This window comes from Procambarus clarkii, chromosome 44 (genome assembly GCF_040958095.1).
Source record: "Procambarus clarkii isolate CNS0578487 chromosome 44, FALCON_Pclarkii_2.0, whole genome shotgun sequence".
NCBI classification, from domain to species: Eukaryota; Metazoa; Arthropoda; class Malacostraca; order Decapoda; family Cambaridae; genus Procambarus; species Procambarus clarkii.
In genome coordinates this window covers 4,954,692-4,967,401 of record NC_091193.1, presented here as the reverse complement: position 1 = coordinate 4,967,401, position 12,710 = coordinate 4,954,692, and the positions used below count along the sequence as shown (strand labels likewise).

The window sequence follows — 12,710 nt, the reverse complement described above, 5'->3', positions numbered from 1 at the left end:
AGAAAGTAATGACCATTTAAATAGCAAAGTTTTATGTCTTGAGGGTTTAGTGAAAGACTTAAGCAAGGATAAGAATCAATTGGAAACAAATTGCAAAGCCATGGAAGAAGAAAATAAACTCTTAAAAATAGCTTTGGAAGAAGTTAAAGTAAATTTAAACATAAATGACTACAATAGGTTAGGCAAGGAAATTCAATAGGAGAAACAGCTTTTGTCAGCACAGATGGAGGAAGTTACACAGGGAATAGAACAGTGCAAGAAAGATATGCAACTCACTTATGCACAAGTGGCCAAGGAGAAGGAAAAAATAGAAGAAGCAGTAAAGGAAGTCAAACACTACAGCAACCAAGATAAAACAAACATTAGGCTAGAAGTGAGGAAAGAATTGGCATCTAACCCGAAGTTGTTGCAAAACACAGTTGATCGGAGTAAGTCCCTGATCATTTTTGGCTGCAAAGAAAAGGCGATAACATCTAGGTCAGAAAGAGCTGTAGAAGAAGCTAAAGTAGTAGATAAAATTGTTGGCCTCGTGGAAGGTCTTACAACCATAGAGAATGTGTGTGACTACAGGAGAATAGGCAGATATGTAAAAGGGAAAGATCGACCTTTGAGGATCACCCTCAACGGTGCCAAACAGATGGAAGAAGTAATAAGGAATGTTATAAAATTACAAAGTGATGAGGATGGGAAAGTGTGGTTGTTAAGACGAGATCTTTCAAAACAAGATAGGGAGAAGCTGAAACTGAACCTCGCCGAGGCAAAACGTTTAAATGAGAGCAGGAATGAAGAAGAAATCAATTCTTTTTCCTACAAAGTGATAGGGGTAGGCAAACCAGTAAAGTGGTACATAAAGGCAAACCAACAAAATCATTAGAGAGAGGGGGAGTGAAAAATAAGAATAGGGGGGAACAAGTTCCTGAAGATTGCATACACCAACATAGATGGAGTAAGATCGAAGATACTGGAGTTAAGTGATGTAATACAGCTGCAGACACCAGACATTGTTGCACTCACGGAGACAAAACTTGAGGATGTTATTTTAAATGAGGTCATATTCCCAAGGGGCTATTCAATTAGGAGACGGGACAGAAAAATTAGGAAAGGCGGTGGCGTTGCTGTGATGGTGAAAGAACACCTAAAGGTGAACGAAATAGTGACTGCCAATCCACAAGAAGTTGACATAATAGCACTAGAGATCTGCCATGAGGATGATAAACTAATGATCATAAATGCATATAGTCCACCGCCAAGCAACACATGGTCAAAGGAGGAGCTAGATAGTAAACGAGAAGGTCTTATAACAATAATGAGAGAGATCATAGCGGGAGCGGATAACGATAGTTCACGACTGTTGATAGTCGGCGACTTCAACTTGAAATCCATAGACTAGGAAGCATATGAAGCTAAAACTGAAGATTTTTGGTCCTGTAAATTTGTAGTCCACATCCTGGAAACATTCTTATATCAACATGTTAAACAAGCTACGAGGATGAGGGAAGGGAACGTTCCCTCCATGCTAGATTTGATATTTACCAGGAAGGAGGAAGAAATATTTGACATTCAGTACCTTCCTCCCTTGTGTAAAAGTGACCATGTCTTTTTGGGAATAAAGTATGCAATTCGTTATAATCTAGAAGAAAATATGAAAGTTGATGCAATTGAAAAACCTGACTTTAGGAGAGGACATTATGGCAACCTGTGAAAATTTTTTAGTGAGTATATTTAGACAGCCTTATTGCTAAGCAAGGAAGTGAATGAGATGTATGTCAAGTTTTGTGAAATATATGATAAAGGCACAAAAAAATTATACCAAAACAGAGATGCAGAACTAGGAAACAGGATTGGTTCAACAGAAATTGCGAGAGGGCCAGAGACCAGAAGACACAAAAATGGAATTAATACAGGAAGAGGCCGAACCCCCAAACATACCAGCGATACAAAGATGCGAGAAACAACTACACGGCAGTGAGGAGAGAGGCAGAAAGAAATTTTGAAAAGGGATTGCAGACAAATGTAAAACAGAACCAGATCTATTCTATAAATTCATAAACATCAAACTGCAGGTAAAAGATAATATTCAGAGGTTGAAAATGGGAAATAGATTCACGGAAAATGAAAATGAAATGTGTGAAACATTAAACGAAAAGTTCCAAAGTGTGTTTGTACAAAAGGAAATCTTCAGGGAACCAGACACAATAAGAATTCCAGAGAACAACATAGAGCACATAGAGGTGTCTAGAGACGAAGTGGAAAAAATGCTTAAGGAGCTTAATAAAAACAAAGCAGTTGGTCCAGATGGAGTTTCACCCATGGGTTCTGAGAGAATGTGCACCTGAGCTCAGCATTCCACTTCAAGTGATTTTTCAGGCATCCCTGTATACAGGAGTTGTAGCTGTTGTGTGGAAAAAGGCTAACATAGTTTCAATCTACAAAAGTGAAAGCAGGGAAGACCCTTAATTATAGACCGGTATCATTGACGAGTGTAATAGTCAAAATATTGGAAAAAATAATTAAAACTAAATGGATAGAACACCTGGAGAGAAATGATATAATATCAGAAAGACAGTATGGTTTTCGATCTGGAAGATCCTGTGTATCGAATTTGCTCAGTTTCTATGATCGAGCAACAGATATATTACATGAAAGAGATGGTTGGGTTGACTGCATCTATCTGGACCTAAAAAAGGCTTTCGACAGAGTTCCATAAGAGGTTGTTTTGGAAACTGAAAAATATTGGAGGGGTGACAGGTAAGCTTCTAACATGGATGAAAAATTTCCTGACTGATAGAAAAATGAGGGCAATGATCAGAGGCAATGTATCGGACTGGAGAAATGTCACAAGTGGAGTACCACAGGGTTCAGTTCTTGCACCAGTGATGTTTATTGTGTACATAAATGATCTACCAGTTGGTATACAGAATTATATGAACATGTTTGCTGATAATGCTAAGATAATAGGAAGGATAAGAAATCACACCACCCACCACACACCACCCAAGAAAGCTATCACCCACCCTTTCAACCATGGAAAGATAGACTGGGAGAATGGGGACCCACATGGAGGTGCAGATACGTGGAGAGCTAAACTCTTGGAAGTGGCAACAAGGAACTTTCTGAGCCAGCATGTCAAGGAACCCACAAGAGTGAGAGGCAATGATGAACCAGCTAGACTCAACTTGATATTCACCCTGAATGTGTCAGAAATAAGGGGAGTCAAAGCTGAAGCCCCCATAGGAATGAGTGACCACAGTGTACAGACTTTTGAGTACTTGGTGAAGTAGGAATAACCTATCCAAGGATGGGATCGGATGGAAAAAGACTGAATTACCAGAGGAAAATATGACGAGATGAGGAACTTCCTCAGGGGAATACCATGGGAAACAGAACTTAGAGACAAGAATGTGCAGGTCATGATGGATTTTGTCACCCAGAAGGGCCAGGAAGCTGTAGACAGGTTTATCCCCGTCCAAAAGGAGAAAAACGAAAAACAAAAACCCATGGTTCAACCAGGAATGTAAGGTAGCGAAACAACTGAGTAAAAGAACACGGAGAAACTACAGAAATAACAGAACACCAGAGAGCAGGGAGAGATACCAAAGAGCCAGAAATGAGTACCTCAGAGTGAGGAGGGAAGCAGAGAGACAGTTTGAAAATGCCATCGCGAGTATAGCCAAGACCCAACCAAAGCTGCTCCACAGCCACATCAGGAGGAAAACAGCAGTGAAGGAACAAGTGATGAAACTGAAAAAAGGGGAGAACAGATATACTGAGAATGACAAGGAAGTGTGTGAAGAACTCAACAAGAGATTCCAGGAGGTCTTCACAATAGAACAAGGAAAGGTCCCTGTACTATATGAGGAGGAGGCAAACCAAGCAACCTTGGAGGAATTTGATCTCACCAGTGATGAGGTCAAAAGGTGTCTGCTGGAGCTGGATGTGACAAAGGCTGTTGCGCCTGACAGAATCTCACCATGGATACCGAAGAAGGTGCAGAAGCACTAAGTGTGCCACTCTCTATGGTGTATAGCAGGGCACTGGAAACAGGAGACTTACCAGAAAGTTGGAAGACAGCTAACGTGGTCCCAATATACAAGGTTGACAGGCAAGAGGCACTTAACTACAGGCCAGTTTCCTTAACTTGTATACCATGCAAGGTGATGGAGAAGATCGTGAGGAAAAGGCTCGTAGAGCATCTGGAGGGAAATAACTTTGTAACGCACCACCAACATGGGTTCAGGGATGGTAAATCGTGCCTCACAGGTTTAATAGAATTTTATGACCAGGCAACAAAAATTAGGCAGGAAAGAGAAGGGTGGGCCGACTGCATTTTCCTGGACTTCCAGGAAGCCTTTGATACAATACCCCATAAAAGGCTGTTAAAAAAGTTGGAGCAACAGTCAGGAGTAAAAGGGAAGGTGCTCCAGTGGATAAGGGAGTACTTAAGCAACAGGGAACAGCGAGTAACGGTGAGGGGGAGACATCAGAGTGGCGAGATGTCACCAGCGGAGTCCCACAGGGCTCAGTACTTGGACCCATCCTGTTTCTAATATATGTAAACGATCTTCCGGAGGGTATAGTCTCATTCCTCTCAATGTTTGCTGATGATGCAGAAATTATGAGAAGAATCAAGACGGATGAAGATAGACAGAGACTACAGGATAACCTGGGCAAACTGGAGGAATGGTCTAGAAAATGGCTGCTAAAGTTCAACTCAGGAAAGTGTAAGGTGATGAAATTAGGCGAAGGGAGCAGGAGGCTGAACACAAGGTATCATCTGGGAGGTGAAATCCTGCAAGAGTCAAATATAAAGATTTGGGGGTTGATATCACACCGAACCTGTCCCCAGAGGCCCACATCAAAAGAATATCATCAGCGGCATATGCTAGACTGTCCAACATAAGAACTGCCTTAGAAACTTGTGTAAGGAATCTTTCAGAACCCTGTATACCACTTATGTAAGACCAAGCCAGGAGTATGCAGCTCCAGCCTGGAGTCCATACCTATTTAAACACAAGACAAAGCTAGAGAAGATTTAGCGGTATGCCACCAGGCTCGTCCCGGAACTGAGAGGAATGAGCTACGAGGAAAGGCTAAAGGAGCTGAACCTCACATCCCTGGAAAACAGAAGAGTAAGGAGAGACATGATAACCACCTACAAAATTCTCAGGGGAATTGACAGGGTGGATAAAGACAAACTCTTCAGCACGGGTGGGACACGAACAAGGGGACACAGGTGGAAACTTAGTACCCAGATGAGCCACAGAGACGTTAGAAAGAATTTTTTCAGTGTCAGATTAGTTAATAAATGGAATGCTTTAGGCAGTGATGTGGTGGATGCTGACTCCATACACAGTTTCAAATGTAGATATGATAGAGCCCAATAGGCTCAGGAATCTGTACACCAGTTGATTGACAGTTGAGAGGCGGGACCAAAAAGCCAAAGCTCAACCCCTGCAAGCACAATTAGGTAAGTACGTGTGGGATATCTGGGGCTTGACTCAATTATTCAATTATTTACTAATTTAATTTAATAACAAAGGACCACCCACTTTTGAGAAAAGAGGGAAAACTAATAAAAGTGATCATTAGAATAACACTAGAGAACCAGTGTCTATGGATGATTATTAAAAAGGATAATCACTTGAAATAATGAATGGACTGTATGATTAATTAATTAAAGTCAGAGCCTCAAACACCTACATTGGGGGGGTATTGCTAGAACTTCATATACGTCTAGGAACTAGTGTGGTTCGCCACCAGTTCATTGCTGAGTAAATGATATTATAAATCTTAACTACTAGAGATTCAAATATGTGAACTCAAATTGTGAATATTAATGATTATTAAATTACTGAGCAACAGTCAAAGCAAACACATGAATTACCAATCATCATATCTGGTAATAATCTATTCAATATAATGATCCTACAAAATGTATAAGAATCAGATTAGGTGAATTAAATTTGTACGAAAGGAGTCTTAGCTTTAAGACGATTTCTATGACATCGTTTCGTCATTCGTGCTCGTGATCACAGGATCTCCACATAGAAGGAACTAGAGGTGAACAGCGCGAATGAAGAAAAACGACTCGATGACTCCTCACATTCGGGCTGAAATTTAAAGAATATTAAGTAGCACTGGAATAGGCTACTTTTAAGCTTAATATTCATGAATCAGAAGAAATGCCGAATTGGTACTAACGTTGGATTTGGGGTCTTCCCACTATATAACGACAGACTACTCACAAATATACGATCTTAGATGATGCATCAAGAAAGAAACCTATACTTAACGTGAGTGTATGGAATACTGAAGTCTGCCGATATCACGTCTGCCAGTCCCAGACGTTCACTGCGTTGTACGCGTATTTGTGGGTTTTGGCTTTATTTGTAGACCCGTTATTGGCTGGCTGAGCACTATAGAGCACGTGGAGGAATAATTATTCACTATTAGTTGGGTATCAGTGTAATTCTTGCCGATAACTCCCAATCACCACGTCTCTCGCCACTCTTCACGCCACGACCCTTCTCTCTCGCACGCTGTCGTCTCCACAATGGCGTCGCCGCCTTCCCCAACCCGGTTCTCGCATTCACCACAGAAATTATTAATCACGAATAATTCTTTTCCGCGCGATTATGGATGAAATGCGTTAATGAGGACGGGGTTGCAATTATAGGGGTTTAAATATTATCGTATTCTCGTTTTATGATGTTAAACGAGAAATGGAGAAGATTTTATCTCTCTCCATGACATTCGTGCGTGACTGAAGGAAATGTTACTACAGAACAATTTAGCTAATAACTCTCGATTTGAGATTATTGGGAGTTATATTATCCGCGAGTAATTATTACATGGAATACTAATGATTTTCGAGAACCACATTCAATTCTCTAACCCATTGGTAATAAATGTGTCTAACTAGACATTATCTGACGCAATGTTGCTGCTCTATTTCATGAGAATTCTAGCATTAATACGCAGATGCTATGGTTAGTTTATGTTGATACTACCGTTAGTAAATTTAATAACTACTGTAGTTAGTATATAATAATAATGATTTATTATAATACGATAGTAGTTTATTAGTGTTGGAAATTTCCAACAGTACCCACCTCACACCACACACAACACACCACCACCACAGTACATACTACCACCACCACCACAGTACACACTACCACCACCACCACAGTACACACTACCACCACCACCACAGTACACACTACCACCACCACCACCACCACCACAGTACACACTACCACCACCACCACCACCACCACAGTACACACTACCACCACCACAGTACACACTACCACCACCACCACCACCACAGTACACACTACCACCACCACCACCACCACAGTACACACTACCACCACCACAGTACACACTACCACCACCACAGTACATACTACCACCACCACAGTACACACTACCACCACCACCACCACCACCACAGTACATACTACCACCACCACCACAGTACACACTACCACCACCACCACAGTACACAATACCACCACCACCACAGTACACACTACCACCACCACCACAGTACACACTACCACCACCACCACAGTACACACTACCACCACCACAGTACACACTACCACCACCACCACCACCACAGTACACACTACCACCACCACAGTACACACTACCACCACCACAGTACATACTACCACCACCACCACAGTACACACTACCACCACCACCACCACCACAGTACACACTACCACCACCACCACCACCACAGTACACACTACCACCACCACCACAGTACACACTACCACCACCACAGTACACACTACCACCACCACCACCACCACAGTACACACCACCACCACCACAGTACACACTACCACCACCACCACCACCACAGTACACACCACCACCACCACCACAGTACACACTACCACCACCACCACCACCACCACAGTACACACTATCACCACCACCACCACCACCACAGTACACTCTACCACCACCACCACCACCACCACCACCACAGTACACACTACCATCACCACAGTACACACTACCACCACCACCACCACCACCACAGTACACACTACCACCACCACCACCACAGTACACACTACCACCACCACCACAGTACACACTACCACCACCACCACAGTACACACTACCACCACCACAGTACACACCACCACCACAGTACACACTACCACCACCACAGTACACACTACCACCACCACCACCACAGTACACACCACCACCACCACCATCACAGTACACACTACCACCACCACCACAGTACACACCACCACCACCACCACCACCACCACCATCGCAGTACACACTACCACCACCACCACATTACACACCACCACCACCACCACCACAGTACACACCACCACCACCACCACCATCGCAGTACACACTACCACCACCACCACAGTACACACCACCACCACCACCACCATCGCAGTACACACTACCACCACCACCACAGTACACACCACACACCACCCACCACACACCTCCCACCACACACCACACACCACACACCACACACCTCACACCACACACCTCACACCACACACCACACACCTCACACCACCCACCACACACCTCACACCACCCACCACACACCTCCCACCACACACCTCACACCACCCACCACACACCTCACACCACCCACCACACACCTCCCACCACACACCACACACCACACACCACACACCTCACACCACACACCTCACACCACACACCACACACCTCACACCACCCACCACACACCTCACACCACCCACCACACACCTCCCACCACACACCTCACACCACCCACCACACACCTCACACCACCCACCACTCACCTCACACCACACACCTCACACCACCCACCACACACCTCCCACCACACACCTCACACCACCCACCACTCACCTCACACCACCCACCACTCACCTCACACCACACACCTCACACCACCCACCTCACACCTCACACCACCCACCACACACCACACATCTCACGCCACCCAACACACACCACTCACCACACACCACCCACCACCACACCTCACACCACACACCTCACACCTCACACCACACACCTCACACCACACACCACACACCTCCCACCACCCACCACACACCACACACCACACATCTCACGCCACCCAACACACACCACTCACCACACACCACCCACCACCACACCACACACCACCCAACACACACCACACACCACTCACCACACACCACCCACCACACACCACCACACCACACACCTCACACCACCCAACACACACCACTCACCACACACCACCCACCACCACACCACACACCTCACACCACCCAACACACACCACCCAACACACACCACCCAACACACACCACCCAACACACACCACCCAACACACACCACCCAACACACACCACCCAACACACACCACCCAACACACACCACCCACCACCACACCACACACCTCACACCACCCAACACACACCACACACCACACACCACCCACCACCACACCACACACCACCCAACACACACCACCCAACACACACCACACACCACTCACCACACACCACCCACCACCACACCACACACCTCACACCACCCAACACACACCACACACCACACACCACACACCACCCACCACCACACCACACACCTCACACCACACACCTCACACCACACACCACACACCACACACCACACACCACACACCACACACCACACACCACACACCTCACACCTCACACCACACACCTCACACCTCACACCACCCACCACCCACCACACACCACACACCACCCACCACACACCTCACACCACACACCACACACCACACACCACACACCACACACCACACACCTCACACCACCCACCACACACCTCACACCACACACCACACACCTCACACCACACACCTCACACCACACACCACACACCTCACACCACACACCACACACCACACACCACACACCTCACACCACCCACCACACACCTCACACCACACACCACACACCTCACACCACACACCACACACCACACACCACACACCACACACCTCACACCTCACACCACACACCTCACACCTCACACCACACACCACCCACCACCCACCACACACCACACACCACCCACCACACACCTCACACCACCCAACACACACCACTCACCACACACCACCCACCACCACACCACACACCACCCAACACACACCACACACCACACACCACACACCACCCACCACACACCTCACACCACACACCTCCCACCACCCACCACACACCTCACACCACCCACCACACACCTCACACCACACACCACACACCACACACCTCACACCTCACACCACACACCACACACCACACACCACACACCTCACACCACACACCACACACCTCACACCACCCACCACACACCACACACCTCACACCACACACCACACACCTCACACCACACACCACACACCTCACACCACACACCTCACACCACACACCACACACCACACACCTCCCACCACCCACCACACACCTCACACCACACACCACACACCTCACACCACCCACCACACACCTCACACCACACACCACACACCTCACACCACACACCACACACCTCACACCACCCACCACACACCTCACACCACACACCACACACCACACACCACACACCACACACCACACACCTCACACCACACACCTCACACCACACACCACACACCTCACACCACCCACCACACACCACACACCTCACACCACCCACCACACACCTCACACCACACACCACACACCTCCCACCACCCACCACACACCAAATGTCTATGGACTATGTCACCCAAAAATGTCAGGAGGCTGTAAGCAGGTTTGTCCCAGCCCAACAGGAAAAAACAGAGAAGCAAAGGAAGAATCCGTGGTTTAATAGGGAATGTATGAAAGCAAAGGAGCTGAACAAAAGGGCATGGAGGAACTTCCGTAATAACAGAACACCAGAAAGTAGAGAGAGATACCAGAAAACCAGGAACGAGTTTGTTTGTGTGAGAAGAGCAGCTGAGAAAAGGTATGAAAATGATATAGCTAATAAAGCCAAGACCGAACCAAAGCTACTACACAGTCACATCAGGAGGAAGACCACAGTGAAGGAACAGGTGATGAAACTTAGTGTAGAGGAGGACAGGTACACTGAGAATGACAAAGAGGTGTGTGAAGAACTCAACAAAAGGTTTCAGGAGGTCTTTACAATAGAACAGGGAGAAGTCACGGCGCTAGGAGAGGTGGCAGCAAACCAGGTGACCTTGGAAAAGTTCGAAATTACAAGAGATGAGGTCAAGAAGCACCTATTGGAGCTGGATGTGAGAAAAGCTGTTGGGCCGGATGGAATCTCACCATGGGTATTGAAAGAGTATTGAGTGGCAAGCAAAGTGCAGGAGCACTTTGCTTGCCTATCAGAAATATGGAAGACGGCTAATGTAGTGCCAATATACAAAAAGAGTGACAGACAAGAGGCACTGAACAACAGGCCAGTGGCCTTAACTTGTATACCATGCAAGGTGATGGAGAAGATTGTGAGAAAAAACCTAGTAACACATCTGGAGAGAAGAGACTTCGTGACAACCCATCAACATGGGTTCAGGGAGGGTAAATCTTGCCTTACAGGCTTGATAGAATTCTACGATTTGGTGACAAAGATCAAGCAAGAAAGAGAAGGATGGGCGGACTGCATTTTTTTGGACTGTCGGAAAGCCTTTGATACAGTCCCCCATAAAAGGTTGATGCATAAGCTGGAGAAACAGGCAGGAGTAACTGGTAGGGCGCTCCAGTGGATAAGGGAGTACCTAAGCAATAGGAAGCAGAGAGTTATAGTGAGGGGTGAGACCTCAGAATGGCGTGAAGTCACCAGTGGAGTCCCACAGGGCTCTGTGCTTGGACCTATCCTATTTCTGATATACGTAAATGATTTCCCAGAGGGTATAGACTCATTCCTCTCAATGTTTGCTGACGACGCCAAAATTATGAGATGGATTAAGACAGAGGAGGACAGCTTGAGGCTTCAAGAAGACCTGGACAAGCTGCAGGAATGGTCGAACAAATGGCTGTTAGAGTTTAACCCAAGCAAATGTAATGTAATGAAGATAGGGGTAGGAAGCGGGAGACCAGATACAAGGTATCATTTGGGAGATGAAATACTTCAAGAGTCAGAGAGAGAGAAAGACCTGGGGGTTGATATCACGCCAGACCTGTCCCCTGAAGCTCATATCAAGAGGATAACATCAGCAGCATATGCCAGGTTGGCTAACATAAGAACGGCCTTTAGAAACTTGTGTAAGGAATCATTCAGAACATTATATACCACATATGTCAGACCAATCATGGAGTATGTGGCACCAGCATGGAGTCCATATCTACTCAAGCATAAGACTAAACTGGAAAAGGTTCAAAGGCTTGCCACCAGACTAGTACCCGAGCTGAGAGGTATGAGCTACGAGGAGAGACTACGGGAATTAAACCTCACTTCGTTGGAAGACAGAAGAGTTAGGGGGGACATGATCACCACATTCAAGATTCTCAAGCGAATCGATAGGGTTGATAAAGACAGGCTATTTAACACAAGGGGCACACGCACAAGGAGACACAGGTGGAAACTGAGTGCCCAAATGAGCCACAGAGATATTAGAAAGAACTTTTTTAGTGTCAGAGTGGTTGACAAATGGAAAGCATTAGGAAGTGATG

General features: G+C 46.2%; 1 protein-coding gene across 1 annotated transcript in view; it reads left to right on the top strand.

The window, feature by feature from the left end:
* Positions 1–12,710, top strand: part of LOC123745205 (uncharacterized) — a 296,446-nt gene that overhangs the window by 169,102 nt on the left and 114,634 nt on the right. The gene's annotated exons all lie outside the window — the stretch shown is intronic.